At 41.6% G+C, this 17,500-nt stretch overlaps 3 non-coding genes across 3 annotated transcripts; all 3 read right to left on the bottom strand.

Moving 5' to 3' along the window:
- Positions 1-2,063: 2,063 nt before the first annotated feature.
- Trnap-agg (transfer RNA proline (anticodon AGG)) lies at positions 2,064-2,135 on the bottom strand. Its single transcript has one exon. It is a non-coding gene; the product is annotated as a tRNA-Pro (tRNA).
- Positions 2,136-2,706: 571 nt separating this feature from the next.
- Positions 2,707-2,778, bottom strand: Trnap-agg (transfer RNA proline (anticodon AGG)). Its single transcript has one exon. It is a non-coding gene; the product is annotated as a tRNA-Pro (tRNA).
- A 231-nt stretch (positions 2,779-3,009) lies between these two features.
- Trnap-agg (transfer RNA proline (anticodon AGG)) lies at positions 3,010-3,081 on the bottom strand. The gene has a single exon. It is a non-coding gene; the product is annotated as a tRNA-Pro (tRNA).
- Between the last annotated feature and the right edge of the window lie 14,419 nt (positions 3,082-17,500).

Below are 17,500 nucleotides of genomic sequence, written 5' to 3'. Positions count from 1 at the left end.
ACAGAGGCCTGAAATATAATGTACCATCACAGTAATGACAAACATATAAACCAACACCACACGAAATTGAATGAATAATTCTCTTTGAAGGAAAACCAAAATATATCTGTCCTCGTATTTCTGCTAATTATTAAAGTGCATATATACATATAACTGTGTCTTCATTCGTACTATACATGCATCAAGCATAAGCAGTAGATATGAGCTAACATATTATTCTATGAAAACCACTACATGGGCCTGACTGGGATTTGAACCCGGGACCTCTCATACCCTAAGCGAGAATCATACCCCTAGACCATCAGGCCAAGATGAGAATTACTATTCATTATACGGACACAGGCTTACATATACCATTTTAATAATATACTGAAATCCTTGTATTTAACACTTTTCAAAGAGTATGCATAAATAATATAACTATAAATGCCAGGTAAATGTAGGTGACAAAATTATGTACAAATATTATCAATTACATTTGCATGAACTTTACAACTCACTTATTTTAAATATAAGGCTCTGATAAGAATCATCTATATTCATGTTTTTTTTTTTTTTTGATAGAGTTTTCTATAGGTGAAAATAACTAATCTGACCAGTAATGAAACAAATAATGCATTTGTTTTTTTGTAAGGCATAGGTTCACAACCCATTTTGACATAGCCTTTCATATATTTATTATATTCATCCAAACCAGCTGGCCTAGTGTGCATTTCTTGAAGTTAAAAAAAAAATATGTACAGTGACTGGACGTTTCACTTTAAGTTTTAAGAAAATAGCACAACCCTCATGAAGTATGAAAGTAGGTGTGTGTGTGTGTGTGTGTGTGTAAGTAATCCATGTGCAAAAAAAAAATTAGTTTCATGAAAAGAACCCAAGGGCCTGACCAGTATTTGAACCCGGGATCTCTCGCACCCAAAGCGAGAATCATACCCCTAGACCATCAGGCCAGGATAAAAATATTGTTTATTATACATACAGACCCATACAATTTTCATATCATATATAAGAAAATTCTAAAATTTAGTACTTTTCAAAAGAAACACATGTAAGGTGAAAGGAGGGGCTAATATTATGTACATTTATTACCATTCATAATTATACATTCACTTTATATAGCCACTTACTTTAAATATGAAAGACTGATAAAAAGAGCGCATATTTTTAATGTTTTTACTGAATCCTGACCAATAAGGAAAATATTACTGCCTTTTTATTCCAAGTCCGAGGTTGCAACTTAAGTAAACATATGCATTCACTTATTTTTCACCTTCAATAGTAAGTCACTAAAGGTTGTATGAAATTAGCATGACTCAAATGAAGAAATCAACTGGGTGAGTATGCATATGTGTTTGTATAGTGCACAAGTAATCGAAACGCAAACAACTGACAACTACGAAAAGAACCCAAGGGTCTGACCGGGATTTGAACCCGGGACCTCTCGCACCCTAAGCGAGAATCATACCCAGACCATCAGGCCAAGATGAGAATAGGTAGTTATTATATGAAGACCCGTGTACATACCATTCTAACATTTTATATAACTTGTATTTAGAACTTTTCAAAGAGTATGCATGAGGAGTATAATTATGAATGCAAGGTGAATGGAGGTGCCAAAATCATGTATTTATTAATAATTATAGATATGCATTAACCTTTACATTTTCACTTAATCTGAATATAAAGGTCTAATAAGAATAATTGATATTCTCCATATGTAATTCTTTTTTTAAATACTGGTTTCCATAGATGAAAGTAACGATATCTGCTTCAATCTGACCAGTAATGAAACAGATACTACAATTGTTTATTTGAAGGTCCTAGTCTCTCAACCCACTTAGGAACAGCCTTTCATATATTTTGTATATTCAACCAAACCAGCTGGCCTGGAATGCATAGCCTTGTGATTATCATAAAAAAAGTGGCGACATTCACTTTAGGTTTTAGGAAATTAAAACAACCCTAATGAAACATTTAAGTAGGTGAAGGCGAGTGCGAGTACACGTGTCTGTGCAGAGCACAAGTAATCAATGTGTAACAAACTTGTTATGAAAAGAACCCATGGGCCTGACCGGGATTTGAACCCGGGACCTCTCGCACCCTAAGCGAGAATCATACCCCTAGACCATCAGGCCTGGTTCGTCATAATTATTTATTAAATGGAAAGGTTTATGTACATAGCATTCTAATTACTAGATAAATCCTTGCATTTAAGTACATTCCAAAGAGATGTATACAAAGTATGATACTGAACACAAAGTGAAAGGACAGGCTTGAATATTATAGATTTATTACAAATTATGATTATTCGTGCACTTTACATTTTCACTTGCTCTGAATATGAAAGACTGTTAAGAGGCAACTAAGCTGTCAAGTGTTTTATTTTTCTTTATCAATATCTGGTTATATATGGAACTTACAATTATCTGCTTCAGTCTAACCGGTAATACAACAACTGCATTTGTTATTGTAAAAGTTCTATGTACAAATCCCATTTAGAGTTTCATTTATTTTTTTCTTTTTTATGTTGAACATAACCCACTGAGCTAGAATGAACATTCTTACAATTACTATACAAAAATCCTAGAAAAAGTGACTTTCACCTTAGACACTGGCACAACTGGCGAAGTATTTAGGGGTTGGGTTTGTGATTTGTATACCTGTCTGCTGTCTAAGTAAACAACTTATTTTTAGAAAAGAACCCATGGGCCTGGCCGGGATTTGAACCCGGGACCTCTCGCACCCTAAGCGAAAATCATACCCCTAGACCACCAGGCCGGTTACATGAAATGAGATTTGTTATACTTAGACATTCGTACTTATTTAATTTGTATGTTATATAAAGAAATCCTTGTGTCTCGTTTATTTCTATAATGCACATGAAGCATAATAAGTGACTTTCACCTTAGACACTGGCACAACCCTGGCGAAGTATTTAGGGGTTGGGTTTGTGTTTTGTATACCTGTCTGCTGTCTAAGTAAACAACTTATTTTAAGAAAAGAACCCATGGGCCTGGCCGGGATTTGAACCCGGGACCTCTCGCACCCTAAGCGAAAATCATACCCCTAGACCACCAGGCCGGTTATATAAATAAGATTTGTTATACTTAGACATTCGTACTTATTTAATTTGTATGTTATATAAAGAAATCCTTGTGTCTCGTTTATTTCTATAATGCACATGAAGCATAATAAGGAATGTAATTTGCAATGACCAACATAGTATAGGTACCTTACCAATTATTATTTTACACACGCTTTCCAATTTCATTTACTCAGAAAATAAAAGGCGGACAAGAAGCCCTTATAAACTGTCAATTTTTTTTTATTAATGCCTGCTTATATAAATTAAAATTACCATTGCTATATTTGATTCAAATTGAGCAGTATTTAAACCAGTAATGCATTAATATATTGGAAGGAAAGACTACAGAATAAAATATATTTTCGAGCATCAATTACTTGTATAAAATGAAATAGCCTTGTAACAATAAATAATATCATTTCTGCACATGGCAATTTAGATAGGGGACGATAGTGAATACCACTGTATTCATAAACGCACTCTTATCGTCGACAATCACTCACCACCTGCCGCGCGTTCCGTTACTTTAGCGGAATAAACTGGTTTGCTTAGAGAGAGAGAGAGAGAGAGAGAGAGAGAGAGAGAGAGAGAGAGAGAGAGAGAGATAGAAGAGCATTTCGAAATCGGATATCTTGGCAATGCTGTATCATTTACTCGTGCTTAGCGGATTGCAATAGCGCATCAACACGGAGCAATAATAATCAAATTAATGGATGGAACGTCGTGTCTAAAACTCATAAACCATGTAAGTGTACATTCCTAAGGCAAAGCTCCTCATTTACATAAACTAGGATTGTATAAATCAAAAAAAGATTAAATAGCAGTTAAGATTATTAAATGAAGTTTACAAAACAAAAATTGCATCAAATAAACAATAAAATCAGTAAACGAAAATTTTTGGTAAAGATAACATGGATAAAAACTATTAATATGGAACCTTTTACGAAGACAATCCATATCTTCATAATTATTAAATCTAACAGACTAGACATCAACAATGTGTTCAAGTCAGTGCATTCTCCGCACAAGCAACACAGCCCATTAAATTTATTAGAGACTGACACAGCCTAAATCTTTTTCATTCCCACCGTCATCCATACACCAAGGGGTCGGTTGCCTGATGCGCCTTTCTTTACAACATCAGGCACAGATTATTATTTAACAAAGGGGTTTTTACGACCACATTCCCTTGCTGTCATCAAACACAATTATTGGTGGTGGGCCTCGCCTTGACTAAAAAGTCCACCTGCAAGGCAGCAGTTTACACAGTTATTGGCAGTGGGCCTAGCCTTTTACTAAAATGTAAGGCTGCAAGGCAGCAGTTTCCACAGTTGTTGGTGGTGGGCCCAGCCTTTTACTAAAAAAAATAAGACTTCAAGGCAACAGCTGTCCTTTTAGTCGCCTTTTACGACATGAAGAACCTACGGTGGTTGTATTCTTACACCCCTACCACAGGGTATTCTAACACGGCTTGAATATATGTTTACAAATGAACTGATGAATTAAAAGTTAAATATCAGAATAGTTTATACCGGTACAGTTAGCGGACCCTTAAGGAATTAATAAATTATTTCCAAATCTTTCTTCATTTCTAGTTCCAACCTTTATTTAACAGAATACTGAATTCATCCTTTCTAAAAAACCCTAATACTAGGTTCTACATACATCTCATGCTAGCAGAAATATTTCCACGTCAAGTGACAAAGTTCGTAGCTTCAAAACCCATTTAAGCAAATTTTACTTATTACATTTTAGAAATTCAACCAAGACAGCTGACCTTGGTCTATCCTTATAGCAGTAAAAAACCTTTGAATAGTTCCTGTGAATTCCACTGCAGGTTTTATGAACTGACCCTTTTCAAAACAGAAACACCTGGAGGAGACCCATTCAAAACAGCAAACTAGAGATTAAGGTTAGAGGGTGTAGTAGTTTACAATTCAATAAACAGAAAATTTTATGCATACTTCTATGTACACACACTCCCAGATATATGTATATGTATATGTATGTTATATATATATATTTATATATATATGTATATATATATATATATATATATTTATATATATATATATATATACATATATATATATATATATAAATATATATCTATATATAATAATATATTATATATATAATATATATATATATATATATATATATATATATATATAATATATATATATATATACTATAATATAGGATATATATATATATATAGATATATATATATATTATATATAGATATATATATATATATAATGAATTCTATCACATCAACGTGATCCATATACGAGCAATAAGCTACAAATGTTCTCTAATATCTAATTTACTCTATCTCAGAATTAATATATTTTCATATAAGTTAACCGAAGGGTAATTTTAACCCACAGGACCATCAAGAGAGGTCCTGTGGGATAAAGTGCGTCACTATACATTCTGAATTCTTTGCGTCCGTGGTTCAAGTCTATGAGCTGACAAATTTCATAACTAAAAAATTCCCCATTGGTTAACATAGATGGTAATATGTTAATTACAAGGTACAGCAAATTAGATATCAAAGGACATTTGTGACTTGATGCACACACACACACATCCACACACACACACACACACACACACATATATATATATTGCTACGTCTATAGAACGCCTCGCCTTCCCAGCAGAGTTTTAGTTATATTTAATTATAAAAGTAGCAGCCATGCCGTCTCCTGAAGCTACTGTTGTTGGGAGAGTGGGTATGTCGTAGGAATGATATTTCCGGTCTGACGGAAGCTTAGGGTAAGAGAGGCAGGTCACAAGAGTAGCTAGGCTTCGAGATGGATTTTAGGGACTTCTACAATAAGACCTATTTTCCTTCCCAATTTGCTGGCGTTGTGTTTACCACCTTTCAGGCAATGCTCGAGGCGGTTTTTGGAAGCCCCGTGATTCGAAAACAAGCAGTATCGCTCTCAGTCGGCTGCGAGACGTGATCTCGGACGGAGGTCAAATTGCCAGCCTCCCAAAATTAGGCCTACCCACGACGCACTGGTGGACACGAACCCCAGACCTGAACAGAGGTCGGACCGCATTCTTCTACAAGGATACACTAAATATTGCATAAAGGTACGTCTGAAAGTGTAAACTTCAACCCAGCACCTTTTACTACCATACGACTCTTGCTAAATTCATTTTCAATTCTTATTTTTACCCCTTCTACATCAGAAGCCCTTTGTCCTCATCGGGCCACGTGCTCCCCTTTGTGACTTGTTAAAGACCTAGTTTTCGTGCATACCTCAGTGAACCATTCGAGTTTACCTTCCCCAATGTTAGAGAATTAATCAGCCTTAATCAAAGCAAGAAGTCATTTTTCCTTTTACCTCGTTTAATCTGGGATTCTTTTCCAGATTCCATGAGTCACGTGCCGTCTCTCTGCCGCAAGTGTGCATTAACCCAAGTGAATGAAAATCAGCTTGAATTGAAGAGACTATAAGCCCAACGTGGGGGCCAATATCATTTAACTTTTCGCCAGGCCAGCATGGGGCCTTTTTGTAAATAAATAGTTTTAAAGTAACGAGCTGAGTTTTCTGGCGACCTTCCCTCTAAAGAAAGAAATTACTAACTATCAGTTTACGGTAAGTTCAAGCAATTCCCTCTTGAAATCCCTCAATTATTTCCGTTTACGTATCTAGCTTCTCTCAAGGCCCTATATACGTAACATTGTCGACCTTCGCCGAGGATATGAACCTAGCTTGCTTTAAAAAAGCTTGTAAATCGCGTTATCCGTTGTAAAACGTAAACTGTAAATTATGTTACAAAGCGTAAATCAAGCACACTTGCAGGGAAAGAAGACACACTGGCTCACGGTAAGGTATTCCATTCATTAATATGATTATTCTATAACCAATGTTAGCTTAAGGTACGTTTAAGTATTTTTATTGTAGAAGTGTTTAAAAGAGCGTAGGTAGAAATCTTATTATTGTAACGGCGAACGCGCCAGAGCTTTATTTTAGCGGCGAGCAAACAATTTGCCCCGCGAATTCTCTGTTGCTTTGTGCTGTCCTCGTCGGACGAGACAGAGCACGTGTGTAGAATAGATGCCAGAAAGAACCAGATCAAAACTAGGAAGTGCTTTGCCAGGGTTTATTGCTGTGTTTGAAAGCCTAGCTAGTTAGGAGTGTTTTACTATAGTTACGGCAAAAGAAGTGTACAATTTTTTTGTCTGTGATATGTTAGGGTATTCATTTTTAACTTAGGTTTCATTCCAAGTGTTGGTAACCGCTACCTCTCAGCTTGAATTCAGCTTAGAGCTCTCTCGCGCCTGCGCGGTCTCAACCAACCTTCGTCTCATTCACAGCGGCAGCCATGTTTGTTTCCTCTTTCAACATTATCTAAACAATTTAAGCAAAGTAACGTAAGTCTCGAAGTTTTAACGTAAATAATATCGATCTCGGTACTAGTATCTATCGTCCTGCCAGAGAAATTAACGTAATTCGCCTTGAATAAGAAAGTAGAATTTTGTGTTGTAAATTGCCTTCGCATTTACAGAGAATCAGCTGATTCGCCCGCGCTGGTCAGCTCTCCTCACGTGTTTTACCTCGCATCGCTCACTCGCGCGCTGAGCGAAGTTTCATTTCACTTCGCACTTAACGTAACCTCATTCACAATTGTTTGCTAACATCGTTTTCAAATCCTTACCGTAATTTTTCACTTGTCCTTACGTAAAGTTAAAGTAAATCTTAAAAGTAGAGTCCTTGCAAGAATTGTTAACGTAAAACGGCGTCTTTGTAAATTCATATCGAAACGCAAATCATTTCATAAGCGCAAGCCGCTAACATTAACGTAAACATCGTTCACCGCGAGCGCGTTATCATTTTTCATAAAACGTTATCAAAAGCAATTCTTTCGTTTCACGTTAACGTAAGTAGATAATTTAACGCAAGTTGCGTCATATTAAACGAACATTAGTTCAATTCAAATATAAGGGAGTTCATTCATATATCATTTTTCACCCTCTCCGAGGAGAGAGAGAGAGAGAGAGAGAGAGAGAGAGAGAGAGAGAGAGAGAGCGAGAAAACCAGAACCCAGTATTCACGAAGCCAAGAGTACTACATCTTACCATTAATTATAGCATGCCGAATTAACATTATGTTAGTCTCTTGTGTCTTTCATTTACACAGCGTGATACGTACGCGCATGTGTCCATTGCAGTTTGCAAACCTTTATTTATTTCATTTACCGAGTACTTCAGCGAGGGACTGAGCATTTTCAATTATCATTACCTGTCGTTGCCCGAGTGGTCTTGTTCATTTTTTATCACAAAAGACTTGCGTATACCGCAAGCACAACTCGCACAGGGTGCCACGCCAATTCATTACTTCCAAACAGGGAAGTCGTTACCAGTTTAGGACTGGCCACCACCAGTGCACGTCAGGTCTTACCATTTCACAGTGCTACTAATTCTTGACACTGTCCATCGACTGGCGGCTGAAGTACTCCCACCTTTTACTTTCTCTCCTCCACTATTACCCTCTGCCATGAGCAGTGCCATTTCACTTCAGTATATTTAAGTATACTGCATGTAGTGTCCGGGACACACCAGCACGATACCAGTGCTCCAAGGAACGCCTCCATAAATGCCATTGCACCTGTACAGGCCGTACAGGTAGCCATTAAACCTACGTGTCCGTCCTTACGGAACGCCCAAATAATTAGTGTGTCCGTGTACAAGGGGTCAGTGATCCTTCGGAAACACTCAACAAGGGAACGCCTCCCAGAAGTGCCGCAATACCAGCCCTAAGTGCTGACAAACCTGCGTGTCCGTCCTTACGGAACGCCCAATTCATTAATGTCCGTGTACGAGGATCAGTGATCTTCGGACCATCCTAAGGGAACGCTCCCCAAAGTGCGGGAATACCAGCACTACTAGTGCTGCCCAAGGAACGCCTCCTCATAAGTGCCGCGCACTGTACAGATGTACAGGTAGCCCTATACCTGCGTGTCCGTCCTACGGAACGCTCATTCATTATAGAGTATCCACCATTTTGGATCACTGAACCAAGGAACGCCTCCTCATAAGTGCCGTGCACCTGTATTGGACCTACAGGTAGCCCATTCCAGCGTCTCCCAACTTAGGAACGCCCTTAAGTGTGACGTGCGCCGCACACTTCCTTCGATTTTTTCACCTCATCAGAAGGTGCCAGTCACAAAGTGCCACCGAGCACCCAGTCTTTTCACTTTTCATTACCATGTCGCAGAACACCTTTCCAAGTGAGTGCCACTTTCCACAGTAGGCACTCCTATTCCATTCCGTACCCTTCCTGGCCATTATTTCCATTTTCATCAGAGCCTCTACTGCAGCCTAAGGGAAATGTCTTCCCCTGCTTCCCGCGACTTCTTTGCCGTAGAGCTCGAGAGGCTCCGAGTCCTCATAACTCTGGGCAAGGAGGCCGGTTACACTGGACCAGCACTAGACCAGTGGATAAAGGCGCAGCAGGCTGCCGCGCGCCTGCAAGAAAAGGAAGAAAGGGAAAACCAGAGAAAAGCCGGAGAAGCAGAGAGAAAAGAAAGAGAAGCAGAAAGGAAGGCAAGGGAAGAGGAGCGAAAGCATGAGCTCGCTCTCAAGGAGAAGGAACTCGACATCAAGCGGGAGAAGGCCCGTAAGGAGAGTATCCTAGCTCAAGCCACTCTGCCAGCTTCCAGCCCAGCACCCACTGTCTCCCTTAGTCCCGCCGTCTCTGGTCAGCCTGACATCCTTTCTATTTGTGAGCCTGGTCCTGATCCAGTGCCAGAGATAGAAATTCCTTCCGCACCATCTCAGCCTCTTACCCTTTTACCGCCTACCTCCTCCCTTTTGGAAGAGGTAAGCCCACCAGTTAACCCCAAAATTGCTTCCGAGGGTGATTCAACGGAGGTTCCCTTAACCTCCCCACGTCACATCACTGCCAGAGAGGACTCTTCACCTGTGCCAGAGCACACTGCCAGCCTTGGTGACTCCGCAGATTCGCAACCTGTGGGGCCATCTCGGCCTTACCGTCCAGTGCCACGGAAGAGGTTCTGGAACACGTTCTGCCGAGACTGTGGCCGCAAGGGTCACATGTCTGCCAACTATGGAGGGTGCGCGAACCACAATATTCCTACCATCGCAATGGCCGTCACCAATCCTTCTTCACTAGGACCCCCAGCTAAGGGCCCTATAACAGTCGCACCCCTCCAAAGCCATTATCCGCCAAGCCACGTCAGAGCCTACGACGACTCTGGCGCTCAAATCTCCCTGATACGGGAAGATCGAATCCCCCGAGGGGCTAATATTGACAGACGTCAACTGATAACTATTGAAGGCATCAATCACATTAAACTGATCCTTCCGACCGTCCAATTGAGGGTCACCAGACCTCACTTCTCCAAAGAATGTACTCTTGCATTGCAAGCTACATTCCAGGAGGTACGACTCCTCCTAGGGCAAGACATGAAGTCTCCCTCGCATTCCAAAAAGCCTAGGGGTCCTAACCCCACAACGAATCACTCCAAAGCAAGGAGCCATCGCAATTCTACTTCCTCTAGGAAGTATGTCCACCAACAGTCTCCCCCGTTACCAAGGAGGGAGATTGACCATTCGCAGTTCCGTTGCAAAACCTGTAACGTAATAGGGCACTCTACTAATTGGCCTAGGTGCCCTAGCAAACTACCAGCAGCGGACACTGTCCATTTTCCACAAGGCCTAGCCTTCAACAAGAGACAGGAGCCTCTGTCTCCCATTTCCAAGGGCACGCTGAGAGGTATTGCACCTCCGGTACCCGTCACAGGTCCAGTCGACCTCAACTCTCTGCCAGTGCCACTTGGCAGCACTGAGCAGTGCCAAGCTCCGTCCAGCCTGGACGTAGAGCCACCACAGAACTTGACTTCTGCGCCTGGCCCCGAGCTAGTGCCGGCGCCTAACCTACCCAAGGATCCTCCTACAGGAGATCCTCCAACAGGCATGGAGCTTACCGCAACCCATGGCCAATCCAAAGTCCATGAGTCTTCTATTTCAACCTTCACCACTGTCGCCCGAGGATGAACCTCCGGCAGACCTCACCTTCATACCTCCTCTGGAAAACCAGGAACTGCCCGACCAGGAGTCAGCCTGGAGTTTTCCCCTTACGACAGCTGTCGCAGCAGCCGGAGTGAGGGCCTCCCCTGCAGTAGGTTCCACCTCTACGACGGTTGCTACAGAGACCGAAGTAGGGTGTTCCCCTGAAATCTTTCAGGCTACCGCTGCCTCAGCTCCTGCCGGCGTTTCTGGCCCTTCCCCAGAGTCTGTGCCTCCGTCTACTCCTAGGACTGGTATAGCCAGGTCCTGGAGGAATAAGAAGAAGAAGAAGGGAAGTAACCAATCATTAACAAACTAACACAAAAGAGCCACATGCTCTCCTTGACACCTGTGCCCGAGGTACAGTGTCGCATTCATTTGCAGAATGATCCTGGCACCTACCCAGAGAAGGTAGCCAGCCTGATCTCTGCCAGTAGCACTAACCCTCTAACCCCTAGCCATTGTAATGCTAACCCTCACTTAAATATAATTACCTCATTGCATTTCCCTCCTGGTAAATTAACCACTCATCATCCCCACGCATCATTACCTCTCTTTATCTTATTTTAACAGTTCCGTCGCTGAACTACTGCTGGTGCGTACCACACTCTGGAATGATTGCGTCTTCATTTAACTGTATTGAGTAGGTTAGGCTAATGATTTAGTACCAGGGCATTAGGTTAGTAGCAAGTAGAATTTTCAAGTAACCTTATCTAGGGGTAGAGTAGACTGTCGTCACAGACAACCCGTAGTTATTACTTAGGCTAGATTACATCACTACCTTAAGTTAGTACACTTAGCATCTTTGCCTATAAGTTAGGTAGGCCATTGTAGTCAGCCGTATCGCTGCTCAAAAAACAACTTCAAGTTAGAGTAAGGAGAAACTGGGTTGTCGAGGCGATCAACTTATTTAAGCCAAGACCTTCACGCCCGAAAGGGAGTGAATGCCTTCTTAACAGGGGGAGCTGCTACGTCTATAGAACGCCTCGCCTTCCCAGCAGAGTTTTAGTTATATTTAATTATAAAAGTAGCAGCCATGCCGTCTCCTGAAGCTACTGTTGTTGGGAGAGTGGGTATGTCGTAGGAATGATATTCCGGTCTGACGGAAGCTTAGGGTAAGAGAGGCAGGTCACAAAGAGTAGCTAGGCTTCGAGATGGATTTAGGGGACTTCTACAATAAGACCTATTTTCCTTCCCAATTTGCTGGCGTTGTGTTTACCACCTTTCAGGCAATGCTCGAGGCGGTTTTTGGAAGCCCCGTGATTCGAAAACAAGCAGTATCGCTCTCAGTCGGCTGCGAGACGTGATCTCGGACGGAGGTCAAATTGCCAGCCTCCCAAAATTAGGCCTACCCACGACGCACTGGTGGACACGAACCCCAGACCTGAACAGAGGTCGGACCGCATTCTTCTACAAGGATACACTAAATATTGCATAAAGGTACGTCTGAAAGTGTAAACTTCAACCCAGCACCTTTTACTACCATACGACTCTTGCTAAATTCATTTTCAATTCTTATTTTTACCCCTTCTACATCAGAAGCCCTTTGTCCTCATCGGGCCACGTGCTCCCCTTTGTGACTTGTTAAAGACCTAGTTTTCGTGCATACCTCAGTGAACCATTCGAGTTTACCTTCCCCAATGTTAGAGAATTAATCAGCCTTAATCAAAGCAAGAAGTCATTTTTCCTTTTACCTCGTTTAATCTGGGATTCTTTTCCAAGATTCCATGAGTCACGTGCCGTCTCTCTGCCTCAAGTGCATTAACCCAAGTGAATGAAAATCAGCTTGAATTGAATGAGACTATAAGCCCCAACGTAGGCCAATATCATTTAACTTTTCTCCAGGCCAGCACGGGCCTTTTTGTAAATAAATTATAGTTTTTAAAGTAACGAGCTGAGTTTTCTGGCGACCTTCCCTCCTAAAGAAAGGAAATTAACTAACTATCAGTTTACGGTAAGTTCAAGCAATTCCCTCTTGAAATCCCTCAATTATTTCCGTTTACGTATCTAGCTTCTCTCAAGGCCCTATATACGTAACAATATATATATATATATATATATATATATATATATATATATATATATATATAATATTGTGCACACACAGTATAGAGCACAAGTAATCAATGTGCAAAAGAATTTCATGAAAAGAACCCAAGAGCCTAACCGGTATTTGAACCCGGAATCTCTCGCACCTAAGCGAGAATCATACCCTAGACCATCAGGCCAGGATGAGAATTACTATTCATTATGGGAGAGGTCTATTATAGGGTATATATATAGATATATATATATATATATATATAGATATATATATATATATATATATATTTCATTTAACATATTATTTAACCTGCTTAATTTATTCACTCAAAGGTTTTATACATTATATGTATGTATATGAATGTATATGTGCATATGTGTATATATGTATATGTGTATATATACTATTTTCCAATTCAGATTAGAAAAGAGAAAGGCTAAGGCCCCACCGAATCTGTCCTGAGCATCCAACACTGCCAAAGCAGCCTCGTCCGTCTATAAAATGTATATATCAACAAAGCCCACCAAATAAAGTTGGGTATAATATTAATTTTCTGTACCTCTTTTCATTTCTAGGATAATTATATTGAATATTATCTTCAATAAAATTATAATTTTAACTTAGTTCAGATGGTCCAAGTCCAGTAAGAGTTGGAACTTGCAATGGGATTTGTGCTTCTTTTTTGAGTTGAATGTTTTGTTGATCAATACTGAGAAATAAACTCTGGTCCTTTCTTAATCTTATTTTTGTCTATGTTCGTGCACCTCATTTTCTTGGGATTACTTAAAAGAACCAATCTATGTATTGTAATGAGGCAAAGGATTAACCCCTCCTTTACCAGGACCTTTCATAATCTAATTAAAAATCAGAATAAAAATGATATTGTTAAACTACAATAAAGTTTTGTACATACTTACCTGACAGATATATACTTAGCTATAGTCTCCGACGTTCCCGACAGAATTTCAAATCTCGCGGCACACGCGACAGGTAGGTCAGGTGGTCTACCTTACCCGCCGCTGGGTGGCGGGTGTATGAACCAATCCCCCTTGCTTGTCAGATTTTCTCTTCCACCTGTCTCCTGAGGGGAGGCTGGGTGGGCCATTAATCGTATATATCTGCCAGGTAAGTATGTACAAAACTTTATTGTAGTTTAACAATATCATTTTTGTACATGAACTTTCCTGTCAGATATATACTTAGCTGATTGGCACCCTTGGTGGAGGGTAAGAGACAGCTAAATAATACAAGAAAGAAGGGAAACAACTAATGTTGTAGGATATAAAAACCTTGGTTCTCACCTTTTCAGGCTGAAGACTTCATAGATACTGTCTCTGAGTCTGCATTGCCTGGAGAGCTACAGCTAGGACGTGACCTGTTGCTGAAAGACCCTCGGATCTACCACTGGGATATGTGATCCCCTTGTGTGGTAGAATCCAAGTCGGATCCTGTTAAAGGGAACTTGTCCGCTTACTTAACAGATCCTTACCACTACCTCTGCAAGGAGCCAAAACCCATCAGACCACCTAACCAAACTACAAAGGGTTATTACTATGACAAAAAGAGGTGCCTCCTCCAACCTCTTTTAGACAACCATAAACAACAAATACCAAATATAGGGAAAATATCAAAGTCTAAAAAGGATAAGTTTCAGCTCCCTGCCCCAGCACCGAATCCGCCGATACGAAAGGGCCCAAGGCGAAGCATTTATCATAAGTGATTTTTACATCACGTAGGTAGTGGTTTGCAAAAACTGATTGGCATCTCCAGAAGGTCGCCTCCATCAGGTTCCGCACAGACATATTCTTCTTAAATGCAAGCAAAGTTGCAATGGCTCTCACTTCGTGAGCTTTCACCTTAAGAAGCTTAAAATGCTCTTCCTTGCAGGCAACATGTGCCTCTGTAATAAGGCTTCTCAAGAAGAAGGACAGAGCATTTTTCGACATGGGTCGAGTGGGGTCCTTCACGGAGCACCAAAGTACATCTTGATTGGCCTTAAGTTGCTCCTTCCTCTTAAGGTAATATTTTACAATTCTCATAGGGCAAAGAGTTTTTCAGGCTCTTCCCCTACAAGAAAAGATAGACCACAAATTTCGAAGCTCCTGGGCCATGGACGTGATGGGTTTTCGTTCTTAGCTAGAAATCCCAGAAGAAACGAACAAACCATAGATTCTTCCTTAAACCCGACATTGCCCTCAATAGCTTGGAGCTCACTCACCCTCTTAGCGGTTGCTAGGGCCATAAGGAAGAGAGCCTTCTTCGTCAGATCCTTGAACGAGGCTGAACTAGGTGGTTCAAACATAGACGATCCAAGGAATTGTAGAACTACGTCTAGATTCCAGTTCGGTGCAATATGAGATTGTTTTTTAATAGTTTCAAAGGACCTAATAAGGTCATGCAGGTCCTTATTCTCGGAGATATTCAAGCCTCTATGCCGAAATACCGCCGCCAACATACTGCGGTATCCTTTAATAGCAGATACAACAAGATGACACTCTTCTTTGAGAAAAAGCAGGAAATGTTCTTTCTTTTGCACCATCGTCTGAAGACATCCCACTTTGACTGGTATACACGCAAGGTGGAAGGCCTCCTCGCTCTTGCGATTGCTTTAGCAGCTGTTGTTGAAAAGGCTTTCGCTCTGACCAGACTTTGGACAGTCTGAAGCCAGTCAGACTGAGAGCGAGGAGATTTTTGTGGTACCTGTCTGAGTAGATCGCTCCTTAGCGGGAGCGATCTTGGAAGGTCCACTAACCATTCCAGTACCTCTGTGAACCATTCTTGGGCTGGCCAAAAGGGAGCGATTAGGATCATTTTCGTTGAATCTGACTCTACGAACTTTTAGATTGTTAGCCCCAGAATCTTGAAGGGGGGAAACGCGTAGACATCGAGTCCGCTCCAGTCTAGCAGAAGAGCATCGATAGCTAATGCCTCTGGATCCGAGATCGGAGAGCAGTAAGGATCCAGTCTCTTGTTTTTTGACGTGGCAAAGAGGTCTATGTGTGGCCTGCCCCACAACTTCCACAGGCTCTGGCATACATCCAAATGAAGTGTCCACTCTGTGGGAAGGACCTGATCTTTCCTGCTAAGGAGATCTGCTCTCACATTCCTCTCTCCCTGCACGAACCTGGTGAGAAGCTTGATTCCCCTTTCTTCAGCCCACAGAAGAAGGTCTCTTGCCGTCTCGTACAGAGAGAAGGAATGCGTCCCCCCCCCTGTTTTCTGATATATGCCAGAGCTGTAGTGTTGTCCGCGTTGATCTGCACTACTGATCTTCTGACGTTGGGTTCGAAGGCTTTCAGAGCCAACCACACAGCCATCAACTCCTTTCTGTTGATGTGCCAGGATACCTGGTCCCCCCACCCAGGTACCTGACACCTCGCTGGTTCCCAGAGTCGCCCCCCAACCCCTGTCCGACGCGACGGAGAACAACACTAGGTTGGGGCTCTGGGATTGAAGAGACAATCCCTTCGCAAAGAGGTTGGGATCTGTCCACCATGTGAGTTGCTCCTTGACTTCCTGTGATATTGACAGGGAGAACGTCAAATCCTGAGAACGACGACTCCAATTCCGATGAAGAAAGAATTGGAGCGGTCTCAGGTGCAACCTTCCTAGGGAAACTAATTGCTCCAGCGAGGAGAGCGTCCCCAGCAGACTCATCCACTCCCTCGCTGTGCATACTTCTTTCCCTAAGAAGGTTGTTACTCTCTCGAATCCTCGGGCTATCCTTTCCTGAGAGGGAAAAGCCCGAAAACTCTGAGAGTTCATCCGTATCCCGAGATACACACACTCTTCCTCGTGAATTAACGAAGACTTCTTGAAATTGACCAGAAGTCCCAACGCATTCGTCAATTCTAGTTTTACTTGCAAGTCCTTCAAACAACGACCTTCTGAATTGGCCCTTATCAGCCAATCGTCAAGGTACATGGATATCCTCACCCCCTTCAAATGAAGCCATTGAGCTACGTTCCTTAAGATCCCCATGAACACTTGAGGGGCCGTCGAGAGGCCGAAACACAGAGCCCTGAACTGGAAAATTTTTCCCCCCATCATGAATCTGAGAAACTTCCTCGAGGAAGGATGGATCAGTACGTGGAAGTAAGCGTCCTGTAAGTCCAAGGATACCATCCAGTCCCCTGGACGAAGCGCTGCCAGCACCGATGAAGGCGTTTCCATCGTGAACTTCTTCTTTTCTACGAAGAAGTTCAGGGCGCTTACATCCAACACCGGTCTCCATCCCCCTGAGGATTTTGGAACTAGGAAAAGGCAGTTGTAGAAGCCTGATGAACGATGGTCTGTCACTAGTTCGATAGCCTCTTTC

This window comes from Macrobrachium nipponense, chromosome 15, assembly GCF_015104395.2.
Source record: "Macrobrachium nipponense isolate FS-2020 chromosome 15, ASM1510439v2, whole genome shotgun sequence".
NCBI classification, from domain to species: domain Eukaryota; kingdom Metazoa; phylum Arthropoda; class Malacostraca; order Decapoda; family Palaemonidae; genus Macrobrachium; species Macrobrachium nipponense.
This window is presented reverse-complemented; position numbering and strand designations above follow the sequence as displayed.